This window comes from Leuciscus leuciscus (genome assembly GCF_965113295.1).
Source record: "Leuciscus leuciscus genome assembly, chromosome: 2".
NCBI lineage: Eukaryota > Metazoa > Chordata > Actinopteri > Cypriniformes > Leuciscidae > Leuciscus > Leuciscus leuciscus.
The window spans coordinates 49,803,577-49,817,113 of record NC_138726.1 but is presented as its reverse complement, the minus strand read 5'-3'; the positions used below and the strand labels follow the sequence as shown (position 1 = coordinate 49,817,113).

The 13,537-nt window shown below is 36.6% G+C and overlaps 1 protein-coding gene across 6 annotated transcripts in view; it reads right to left on the bottom strand.

Moving 5' to 3' along the window:
• nav2a (neuron navigator 2a) overlaps positions 1-13,537 on the bottom strand; it is a 206,573-nt gene that overhangs the window by 146,774 nt on the left and 46,262 nt on the right. Inside the window, exon 1 of one of the 6 annotated variants that reach the window (XM_082157216.1) lies at positions 4,701-4,948. The exons of the other annotated variants lie outside the window; for them this stretch is intronic. The gene's annotated coding sequence lies outside the window, so the exon portion shown is untranslated. Of the gene's footprint in view, positions 1-4,700; positions 4,949-13,537 lie in introns of those variants that run through there. 6 annotated transcript variants of the gene reach the window in all.

Genomic DNA, 13,537 nt, shown 5'->3' with positions numbered 1-13,537 from the left:
GGTTTCTAAACCTTTCTGTCATGCCATGTTTAGGCTAAAATGTTTTCCCCTCAAATCAATAGCAGTAATGCTGGGAAAGAGACGGTCAGCCGTTTCCCTGTCTCAAACTTAGACAGTCTGTCGCATGGAGTCTCTCAGGGGAAACTCACCAGCTTATAGAGGAATTACACTACATCTAATGCAATGCATATGATACCAGCCAGCATGTTAAATCATTTATTCATAACCTGTATGTGCATGTTTAAAAACCACCATTACGGTAAACGATTGCTATTAGTGTAACTTATCCTGTACCGTTTGTGCTACAGACATGAATGACAGCTATTACTCTTTCCTTACGGAACTGGGGAAAAAAACTGGGGAAAAAACATCCAGTAAAAATCTATAGCACCCTAGCAACCACATCACAATTTTTTTTTTATCTAATTTAAATTGTTCTTAATTCAAATGCAGCACACGACTAATCATACTAAGTATCATAATGAAATTTTTAATTAAAATCTACCCTTAGGCAACCTGTCTTAATATAACAATATTCACAACAGCTGTCAAAATTATGACATGTATTGTCACATTTTAAGCTATATCAGGAATATCATGAAACTTTGCACTTAAAACCCCCCCAGAAATGACAAAAAACAATGGAGTTGAGTGTTGTTATGAGATTCTCCCGCATTATATTCTGCACGAGCTTGAGAGGCATCACTATCTTTCACTGACTTCGTGAACAAAATATGACAGCCAAACAAAAACAGAATGTGAAGAAAAAGAAGAAATGGAAATTTTACATAGAAGAACATGCAAGGTTCGCAGTGTAATAATAGTAGTATCTTCTTTATTAGTGAAACATGTCCTGATATAAGATCCTTCCAAAAGCACAAAGCCTCCTGCTGGAATTGAGCTTTGAAGTCGACATGCATGCTAAATTTGTTGAACTGAAAAAATACAGAGGTTCAATTCCCTTCACACCCCAGACGGAGGGAAGCAATACAGCACTGAGTTAAGCAGATGTCAGGGGAAGGAGGTGTGTATAAAGAAACACGCTTACACACACACACACACACACACACACAGCAGGTGGATAGTGAGAAAGAAGGGTGAGGATGATGTTAACCCTGCAGCTCCTGGAACAGGTGTCTCATAATCAATTTAGATGAATCGCTTATGTTGCATTTCCTCATTTGTAAGTTGCTTTGCTTGTGCTAAATGAATAAATGTAAATGTGATGCAAATTGCTTAGTGGCTGAAACCTGAAAATTGAAAAAATATACAAAGGGTATCAATGCACGCCCTAATTCAACGTCTGTAGAACATCCTGTCAACTGCAATGGTCAGGTTTTTACTACAAATTTACAACAACATGCATGAAGAATTAGAAAAATAGCCTTCATCTGGTCACTTTTCGAAAGCAGCACAGATGTATCCTTCGCTGCTTACGATTTCCCACAATCCTGTGCAGTTCGGCGGATGGATGCAATCCATTTTTAACATTAAAATTGTGATTAAATATTTGATTGGTTATGTATTTAAGTAGGGTCATCAAATGAATACATTTATTTAGAACAATTAATCCTTAAACACTTTCAAAACCATTCAGAACATTTAGGGCCCTATTTGAACGATCTAAGCGCATGGTCTAAAGCGCAGGGCGCAAGTTCACTTAGGGCGTGTCCGAATACACTTTTGCTAGTTTAACAACGGGAAAAATGGTCGGCGTGGTCTAAAAGGGTTGTCCCTATTCTCTTAATGAGTAATGGGTGTGTTACGTGCGTTAAACCAATCAGAGTCTCATCTCCCATTCCCTTTAAATGCCAGTTGCGCTCGTGCCATGGCAGATTCGCTATTTGCACGACGGAATTTGATAGTGGAAAGACCGAAGCAGTCTCCAGAGCACACACGGATCTGCTCGTGCGCGAGGTAAAGGTGCGCATGCAGACCATCTACGGGACAAGCCGGATTCCACCATATCTTTATGTACACAATAATAATCTTTTACATTGTAATCCTTTTATTTTCAATATTTGGCATGTTTGTGTGCTGGTGCGTGTCCCTGTGTGTGTAATAAGCAGAGTGTATGCATGTTGTGGACCCGCCTATAGTCACACATTACTAACGTAATAATTTATAATTCTGTTGCCTCAAAATAGCAACATGCCAACAATGCGCCAGAACACACCTCGTTTTCAGACCAGCACGCCCACGGGTGCACAAATGGGCACAAATGCATCTGCTATTCAAAGTTTTATTGTTTTTAATTTGGCAAAATGTCTTCAAAAGTATGATTTTATCAGTAAAATTATTCAGCAAGAATGCATTAAATTTATCAAAAGTGTCTCTTGAAATATTAAGGATTAGTAAGATTTTTGTACTTTTATTCAGCAAGGATGCATTAAATTGATCAAAATTGACAGTAAAGACATTTATAATGATACAAAAGGCTTATATTTCAAATAAATGCTGATCTTTTTAACTCTCTGTTCAAGGAATCCTGATTTTCTTTTAACACAATATGAAGCAGCACAACTGTTTTCAACATTGGCAATACTACAAAATCTTTCTTGAGCAGCAAATCAGAATATCAGAATGATTTCCGAAGGATCATGTGACACTAGCCTGGTTAAAACCAGACCATTCTCAGTAGTAACTGAGTTATGGTCTGGCAAAGCTCCATAGACAAATCATTTCCAAAGGGGCGTCACCAACAGACGTCGCTCAAATGCCTTTGGGCGCAATTGGATAGACCTAAAACCAATCAGAGCGATCGTCATCGTGTAAAGCCATAAGTTACACTACGCCATAAAAGTATGTACTCTTTTTGTGAAGAAAAGGTATTTACTTTTGAATGTGTAGCAAAAAAGTAGGCAAGCTTTGGGACATACTACTTCGTCACCTTTATCGGACGGATCTGTCGCGTGCATCCTGTCACGTAAACTGCCCTGTCAATCATCTTGTCACAGTTAAAATCCTCTATTAAATCTAATTTAATTTCCTACCGTTTCGGAGAGAAATGTAGTAGCACGTTCATCTGCCAGTGGGTCTTTCATGGAGACTGTCCTCATGTGTTTGCAATTTGAATATAATAATGCATTTAAAAGTTGAACGGACGTCGCTCAAATGCCTTTTGGGCGCAATTGGATAGACCTAAAACCAATCACAGCGATCGTCATCGTGTAAAGCCCGCCTCAACGTTTCTGATTGGTGCCGCGATTTCGACGGATTAGAAATGGGCTTGAATGGGCTCTTTGCCAGACTACTTCTCGAGCAAATCTGAATTTGCCGGAAGTTGTCTGGGTTTTCCCAGGCTAATGTGACACTGAAGACTGGCTGAAAATTCAGCATTGCCATCGTAGGAATAAATTACATTTTAAAATATTATTAAATGGTTATTATTTCAAAAGAATATTTCACGATATTCCTGTATTTACTATGTGTTTTTGATAAAAAAAATGAGCCTTGATGAGCAAAAGAGACTGTGTTAAATCCTTAGACATGAACTTCTGGTGCTGTGGAAGCCTGAGCCGCATACAGTCTTTTACTGTAAGTCACTGACTGACTAGCCATGTCGCAGCTGTCTTTGGATTCCGATATCTCTGTCTCCTAATCAGATGTGTCTCAAAGGTTAAAAGTAGCAGGTCCTAATGAAAAGTCTGAAGTGAACACCTTGATCTCACTGCGCGCTTTGCCTTTTCATTTATTCATTTATTCATGTCTCCCTCCCTCGCCGTTTGCAAGGAAAGATTGTCTCATTAAAAGAGCAACACTGAGCTACGGTACGGCCATTAACGTCTAATGTAATGGGTGAACAAGAACTTCATCAGCATTTAACCAATGTCTCTGCATTTCTCTTGCTCTGAATGTTTGTGATTGTATTGTGTAATCTCTCTTTCTTCTCTCTTTCTTCTCTCTTTCTTCTCTCTTTCTTCTCTCTTTCCTCTCTCTCTCTCTCTCTCTCTCTCCCCAGGGTCTCTGTGACACATAATTAAAAGTGAAAGGGGCTCTCAGGGCATGGAGTCCCGGCCTGACGGGTACACAAGAGGCAAGTTGTTGGTTACACTTTGTTGTGACCCTGTAAAGAAGCTTGCACACACACACCCGTAACCACGCCGCATGTCAGCTCACACACACACTGAACTAATGCAGAGAGACGGCGTGGACACAACCTACACTGAGCTCAAAAATAAAACACTGATGATGAAGACGATTTTGAGATGTAAAAAAGAGTGACTACTGTGCTGAAAATAAATAAACAAATAAATAATGTGTATACATATAAATGTACATATAGATATATACAGCAATTTTGTGATAATTTTGCATCTTGATAATATTCAAACTGAATTTTATTAGGTATTCATATTCCAGTCCAAAAAGCTCAGTTTCCAACAAATACAGCACAGAAAACAACTTGCCTGCAATATTTGCGACTGCATCTAATTCAGTTCTTATCACACCAAAGATTTTACATACAATGCTCTCCCATAAAACTATTAACACAGCGAGACAAAATAAAGATATTTTATTAAGTTTTTCCCGCTGACCAGTAATAACAACTTGCAGACCATTAAGATATAATCTTAAAGTGCAACTGCTCCTTAAATATGAGCATAGGCAATACAACAACTATTGTAAGCATCTAATTGAAAGATTTAAGATTATAGATGGACAATAGAAGGAATTGCTAAAGCAAACATTTGGCTTACCTATGATCAAAATCTCCAGGATATGTAGCGGATGTACGGATTAGATTTCTTCAGAGAGAGAATGCACAGCGTACACAGATGAGGTCATCGATGATGTCTACTGTAAATTTATCACCTCTGAGTTTGAATTGCAACACCGAACCAATCACACTGAAGACGGCTGAACTTTGAACGCTTTTGAAAAGAAACTGACGGTTGCTTCCTTGTGACTTCTAACTTTATCACAACTGTAATCACACCCAAGTTAATGATAATCCATACGTATGTCACTTTTATTTATCTGACAACTTCTCTTTATTTGCTGAAAATGGTATACTACCATAATAATCCTACAGGGAACAACGTGTTTATAATCGCACTAGTACAAGTGAATTTTCTGTATGCATGATAACTATATCCCATAATGCACTGTGAACTTGAACTTCCAAGAGTCACTGAATTGTGAATAAACGGAGGAAGTAGAAGCCATGGCAAACATTATCTCATTTGTATTTTATACATTTTTGCAAAAATTAAAACAGTGTTATTTGCCATTTATTTGATATGATCAATGGTTCAGCAATGGATCTTATTATTAAAAAAAATATTTTATGCATTCATATTGAATATTTATGTTTATTATTTTATTAATAACAATACATATGTCAATTCATTAAATTGTAATAATTACAATTAATGATATGATGAATGGTACAACCATTACCAATTAATTAATAATATTTCTCAAAATTAAATAGCATATTAATATATAATATTTATTATTTTATTGTATATTTTATTGATAACAATAACACAATTATTTTATATAAATATTTACATATAAAATTTAATATTTCATTTCATTAATAATATTAATAATTTAATTAAGGATAACAACAATTAATTGTTGTATTAATGTAAACTAATAATTAATAATACTTTATGCTTATAAAATAGTATCATTTAAGGAGTAATTATACTTGTTTATACTTATAAAATACTACAGTAGAATGTTAGAATCACATTCTGAACACGCCCTCACTCTATCATACAGACATTAAAGAAAATAGTGAATTAAATTAAATAGTAAATCTGCCTTCACGTGCTATCGGAATTATCGTAAATACTAGTTTACTATTTTGCCCATGAATGAATGCCCTCTCCAGTCGTATTTACTACTGAGAAGCTCAGGGATCATTTTGATACTCGAGTTCCCGAGTTGGACGTGCCATAAACTTTAAACATGGCGGAGGGGAGAACGATAGTGCTGTGGCTCAACAGCGACATCACCTTGTCTTGCATATTTAACGCATATTTATATATATAAATAACCATTTAAAGCGTATTCAGAAGTGGGAAGTAGGAAATGTCTGATAGCACGTGAAGACAGCATTATTCCCAACTCTACACCATGAGCACACAATCCTATCAGGTGTTTCAGTGACTGCACTGTGACTAGCGATAGTCGTGACACAATAGCAGCGGTTCGGGACTCAATTAAACCCTATACGCAATGTCATTTGTTGCCTCGCAATGACTGAAGGGAACAAATTTCATGAAACAAAATCTCAGAAGAGCTATTCTGCATAAATTACTCCAGGAAAATAAATGCTGCTTTCATTTCTGCAACTGGATGATACTTATGGATCGTTACGAACAATGTGATTGAAGGACCCTATTCATCACACGCATTTTCTGCCTTTCTTTCTCTCATTCACTCTCTCCTGCAGTAATACATGCTAATTAAATTACTGTTGACTGATTAAACGGCAGGGCAGAAGAGACAAGAGCAATCCAGCATGTCCTCCTGGCCTCTCATTTGCACTACGGTTCTCTCTCCTACTTTATATGCTATCACATTATAGTAAAGAAAAGGAGAGTATAATGTCCGTGTTGGCATCCATCTACTTTAAGTTGTGGAGTATTGCATGGAAACCCTTTCACATCAAAAATAAAAATGATAAATACAGTAATAAATGTTTACACCAAATAGTGTTAATTTCTTTAACGAAAACTATGATGAAGAATGTTCATCAAAGACCTTTTTTTCAATGACTAAAGCGAGACGATGACGAGACGACACCAAGGTCATTAAACGATAACTGTGACTATATTAACATGCAATATCATTGACGAAAAAGACGAGACTAAGTTAAAAAATAAAAAAAAATACCAAAATGTATTAATGAAAATGTATACATTTAATTAAAATATTTATTGTTCAAGAATTTTCTCACCTTTATGGGAAACTTCTTAGCTTCACTGTTTATCATGAAGAAGATGAGAAGTGCTTTTATTTAATTATTATTTACTTGTACTTTTGACTCAATTTCACATTCATAAATGCAAAATGTATGGTTTTGTGAATTAAAGTACATAGACAAATAGACAGAGACTCTTTGAATAAGAAAGACTTTAAAAAGTTTGAGTGCATTACAAAGTACTTATTTGATATTTTTGTACCCAAATGTACCATTATTCAGATTTTTATATTTATATATTTTTTATGTGTTTTTGTGGCTGGTTTTCTCGTATTTATTTTGATTTTGTATGCATAACTGTACATTTAATATTTGCATTTGAATAAAAGTGCGTGTGTAATTTTAATGTTTGTTTTAAAAAAAAGGTAAAAAAAGTTTTAACAGGACTGAAAGACACTTTTCAGATAGAGTTTGACCTTGTAAACTGTCTTACAAATGTTAACAAGCTAACAAAAGGTAATACCAAAACTTAAAATATACAAGAAAAAAAAACTAGTCAAACCGGATAACCTCATTAATCATCTATTGGGTTGTTATATGACTAGCCAGCACTCCTCTACTCTTCTCTAGACTGAAGAGCTTGTTGGGGAAGGACGAGAAAAGGGAAGGACATGATTTGAATTTAAACTATAACCGCAGACCCAATATACTGCCAGCATTTAATGCTGACTATAAGAATCACAAACATTTTAAACAGTCAGCAGAACACTTTTGAATTTCCACAAGTAAAACTCTGCGCAAAGGTCAAGTGACCTTGTCCCATAAAAACTGGGCACGTCCCTCATCCAAAACAGAGGCTGTTGTTGCCAGCTAGCTGTTACAGCCATGGGAGAAACAAATGAAAATGTCCTTCACTGCTCCTTTAGTATAATCACCACATTATTGAACGGGGCCGATGGCTAAAATTAGAGAGTGTGAGGCAGTAGCGAGGGGTGCTAATGAATGCTAATTGGGCTCATGAGTTCACGAGGTGGAGTTGCTCTTTTACAGCTCAACACAGATCCGCACTCCCTCTGCCTTTCCCCCTTTCCATTAACCCAATTTTATTTTTGCACTTGTTAGAATCATCACATTCCTAGTGCAAAAAAGCTCAAGATTGAAGGCTGAGGGGGGGGTGTCTAGCATCTGTTGGCGGTGCGTTACCGTGGCAACCGCGCTCTTGGCAACAAAAGTCTCCGCAGCAGGTAGCATGAGGGCAAGCGAGAAAGAGCCAACTAATAATGTTTTAGACGGGAAACCGAGAGGGGAGAAAGTTCACAGAGAAAGCAGTGCCATTTCAAAAGGAAGCATACGAAATGAAGGAGTACCGCGGGGAGCTGCATATCACGCAGAGACCAGCGAGTCTGAACACAGAACCAGTCGGTCTCACTTGCCCCGCAGTAAGCAGATCACCCAGGGGCTTTTCACAACTCACAAAGACAAACAATACTGTTTAAAGCTGCCGGTCACAATTAGGAACGTAGCAAAGATGTTTCTTAAAGAGGGTTGAGGTACAGAAAAAAAAAAAAAGAAAGATGGACGACGTGCCTTCACTCTCTTCCATTGTAGAAAAGTGAAGCTGCCAAAGTCCTAATGTGGCGCTGACATCTTGCACTGATTACTGGAGCCGCGATATCAAGGCCTCGCCCCGCACACACTCCTGCAGAATCGGTTAGTTAACTGCAGAACAACTCGGTGTGAAATAAACAGGAAACATAGAAATGTAAGTTACAGCTTCAATCTCCTCCTGAAGATCCCGGAAAAAGTCAGTGACTACTTCGCTCAGAGAAGCTGTCAATCATGACGACACACCCCCGATTTTATAGCATCAAATAACCAACTAAAACCAAACTTATTTAAAAAAACAAACACTTGAACTTACAGCAGCGTGATTAAAAACTTCCTAAAATGAAAGAAACCATCTTTAGAAAAAAATTATTTGAAGAGTAATTCGATTTTTTTAGTTTGTCTCACGTCCCATAAGATTACATGGAGAGGGCGGGGTTTATGACCTAAACTGCAGACGTTCTGGCTTCACTTTTCAGGACTTGTGTGACACACTTGTAAAATACCAAGATAAGAGAGAGTGTCTGTGAATGCAAAGTATAAATTATAATTAAGTATATTATCTATTCATCCATCAATCCATTCAAATCAATAATTAAGTATTATAAACTATTGTATGTTTTTAATGGCTGTAATACTAAGGTCTATCTGACTTAGCTCACTATTGGCCAGTGAGCCTACGTTCTGATGTACAACCCAGAAGCGCTGCGCTGTTACACTACGTGAACTCACTCAGAGGCCCACGCAGAAGAAAATGAATAGTTGAATTGACGTTATTTTTGTTTGTTTTTTGCGCATAAAAGGTATTCTCGTCACTGTTCTTCGGCCAATCAGAATCAAGCATTCAACATATCCATGGTAAAATACGACACTCTGAATATTTTGTACTTCCATCCTCTACATACTAACCTTCATTTGTGTCAAATTAAATATGAAGTCTATATTCCATAACTCTAAATCTAAATTATATCATTCACAAAACCAATCAAGGTTACCAATCACAATTAGGGTTGGGCCGATAGATGATACCATCGTCCATATCGATGGCTGACAGACATCACGATGTTGAGCCGCAGTTCAGAGATTACTGTCTGTTGGATTTATTACAGCATGTGAATTCATACGTTTCTCCCGAAATACCTGAAAGTAAGTGGCCGGTGAACTGGGAGAAGAATAGAGTTAACTTTATAGTTACTTACACTGTCTATCTGATATGAATAAAACGCGTCGGCAGATATATTTGAATGGATTGTTATTGCTGCTTCCATAGACACCATTGTGTTTTTTACAAACTATACATTTATTGTTTTACTATACATTATATGTATTTAAATGTCTGAAACCTAATATTAACATTATGTGGTTAAACACTGAATAGTTGTGATATATGACAAGTGCTGAGCGCGTCCATCTTTGGCTCAGCGCCAGCCATACCACGAAAGCACAGTTTCAATCTGGTAGTTATGTCACGTCACTGAACATTCACTCCTCAGTGGTCACAGCGTGCCAAAATCGAAATTGCTGAGGAGATGTAGAGGAAAATATCTAGTGGAAAATGAGAATGTTACGTTACACCCCATCCCCCCATCCCGATCGTGATGTTTCACTGTAGACATCGTCTGATGCCAAATTGGTAGACATCGCGCAACCCTAATCACAATATAAACTCTTCAGCCCACACTTCAGCACAAAGATACCACTCAAAAAGCTCAGTGTTGATACAATACAGAAACAGGGTCCTTGTTTAATCTGTCATTCACATCTTGACACTTACCACTAGCTCAGCTGTTCTGCTGTCAGCAGTGGTGATATAAGCTCCATGAGACGCTAATGATTAACCATGGCCAAATTACCGAGCCAAAGCCAAATTACCACAACCTAGCCAAATCACGACACGGCGACTAGCCTAATTAATGTTTTATTGTCAAACGAAGAACAACCATCAAGCCAAAATGCTAATGATGGCCAATTTTCTCCCCATACCTAAATGGCCACAGCCAAAGATAAACACCTTGGTTAGTTGGCACAGTCCCACAGCAGAAAATAGCAAATAATATGTTTCTCAGTCTATTCAATATTCATAAAAAATGCCTTTTTAATTAATGCTGCTTTTTGGATGAGACCTAATTATTATGATTTTTTATTCTAACCAATTATCTACTAAGCTTTCAAGCACACATATATCAACTCGCACATAAAATTCGTAGCAATAGAAACAGCCTGGATTCTGTACATGCCTCACCTTTGACCCTTGAATGCAATCCACATTGGAATCCCATTATATTACATTAACAGCATGGATCCAACAAGAGAATCCAAAGTCAGAGTCATCGCTTCATAGTCTGTTAATCCTGCCTGGGCTCTTGGCAGGTGGGAGCTCTGCTTGTAAACAGGCCAGCTGGTCTTGGCTTTCTTAGTAAGACACTGCTCTTGGTCTCCGGCCTGGGAAAGATTACACCTGTAATCCAGCATTTGTCTGACACCAAATGTCTTTTAAACCAGATCGCAGCCTTTAAGACTAGCCAGACAGACTATGCAAGAAGCAAGACACGTATGAACAGAAGACCAGGCCGGGTGTCTGCAACTCATTACACAAATTATACCAGCAGAGAACATTGAGTCATTGAAACATTGAGTCGCTCATGAGGACAATCAAATTGTCTAAAGAAACTGCTTCTCGTAGACGGCAATGAGGCTAGTTGGAAAGCAAATGGAGACTTTTGTTTAAGTCTCCTCAAGAGATACATCAATATTCAAATTCTAGCCGTTACTGCTACGCTGGGGTGTGTTTCCCGTGCAACGATGTAGCTCGCTGATTAACTACCAAATATGATGAATCGTTGGAGAAATTAATAAATTGACTGTTTCATTAACCACATTGGCTCAACAATATAGGACTGTTGTTAATGACATCACACGCAGATAGAGGAGTATGCCAAACACATCATTTTGCGATGCTGTTTGCGAATGTTCGTTGGAAATATGGTTTCGTTTCAGGAAATGCCACATCTACCAACTGAGCTGGTAACGGCGGAAATTGCGACCATAGTTGGCAAATTATGCTTTCAGGAAATGAGTATTATTTTCATTTTACGGATAATAACTGATAAATGGAAGATGGTAAATGATATACTACTATGTCCAAATGTAGAATGGGAAAAAAAAATTAATCATTCATTTTAAATGCTACAAGTGAATTTAAGCATCTCAACATTATACACATCATAAACATCATAAACATTCACATTCGTTCACCCTTTTTAAGTCCCCTATTATAAATGTATTAATATATTAAGTAGCATCAACAAGCACTGCTGAATGTCTCTGCTGACTGATGATAAGTCAATAATAATTTTCATGTTATGTCCAATGACCAATATATGACTGATATTATATGTTTTATAGAATTACTTTAATTAAAAAGAAAATTAAGATAAAGGCTCAAATTAAAAACAAAAATAAACAAGAGAATTTACACGTAAAAGCATACAATTAAAATATGTAAAATAAATATATAAAAATCTACAAATATATAAAATCTTTAAATTATTAAATTATTTTTGATGAAAATTCAAATATTATTTATGATATAACAAAATCATACAAAAATTAGGGACCTCTTGATTTTTGAAAAATAACATATGCTATTATTATAAGTTCCTCCTGTAGAAGAGAAAAAAAAGATATCAACAGTGTCTCAAACTGTGCTCAGATTTGCTAAGATACTATAGTGAGTGAATGAACGTTAACTAAATATTATATGGACCTAAAACAGCTAACAATCTGTCAAATATACTTATTATATACTTATTAAACTTATAATATGTAAGTAGCAGGAGCTCTCTGAGAAATTCAATCAAACAGAGAGAACCTCGATGAAATCAGACAAGCAGACACACACACATGCAGCGTCGCCTGTCAGCTGACCCCAAACATAGATACTACATAACAACCCAGAACATAGGACATCATTCACACCAGCACTTACAAACACACAAACACAGTCCGTTTTGCAAGACCATTGGCAACCTAGAATGGGTATTTTAGAGAGACACACACCCTGCCAGTTCACTTTAAAAGAAGAAAAGAAGCAAGTCACAGACAGATAAATGAAAAGTGGAGTAGCACAGTGGGACTTCTGGACAGTGTTGACTAAAAACTGTACCGCTGGGCAATGAATGTGACATGCTACACTAAGCACAGCTCGACCAACTCCACACACTGACTGTTACAGGCCCCTAAAGCACGCGACAACCCATGGCAATGACATGCAAAAGCAGAGCAATGACAAATCTGTTGATGTGTACAAGGCTTTCATTTAGTTTTATAGTGCGATTTATAATGCAATTAATGCAAATGCGATTTATAGTGTAATTGAGAACAAAATGTGCTGTCAAGAGACTGTATACAAACGTTCACTTCACTCGAGGAGAAACAATTTATGTATTTTGTTAAACCTTCATGACTGAAGATTACCTCCCAGTTCACAATATATTTGTCTAAGTGACTTCTGTCATGTTGCCAAGTCTCACACAAACTAAATTTATGCTGTCTAAATATATGCATGACATGTAAAACAGACATACATTGTTTATATGCGTCGTTTGAGACCCCCACACACACACGTCGGTCTCTGAAGCATTAATCTAGCCAAATATGTAGCTCATTCAGGCACTTAAAATGCAGCTTCTTCATTAATCTGATCTGTGCACTGAGTGTAGAGAGCCGTGTATCTCAGATAAAGGAGTAATGCTGGAACTCAATCTCAGTGCCTTCAGACATGTTGGCTGGAATGTTTCATTGAGAAAAGAAGCAGCAACAAGCGGTGCTGAATATTGCTCCAATAGATAAATTATATTAATATTTTATTATATATATATATATATATATATATATATATATATATAATTTATTTTATTTAATTTTTTACAAAAAAAACATTAGTTATTAAATCTAATATAAATAAACAAAAATAGATGAAAATAAAATCAATAAACAAAAAATACATTTAAGAGCACATTACTATAGTGAGTAGAAAAAATGTAATATGAT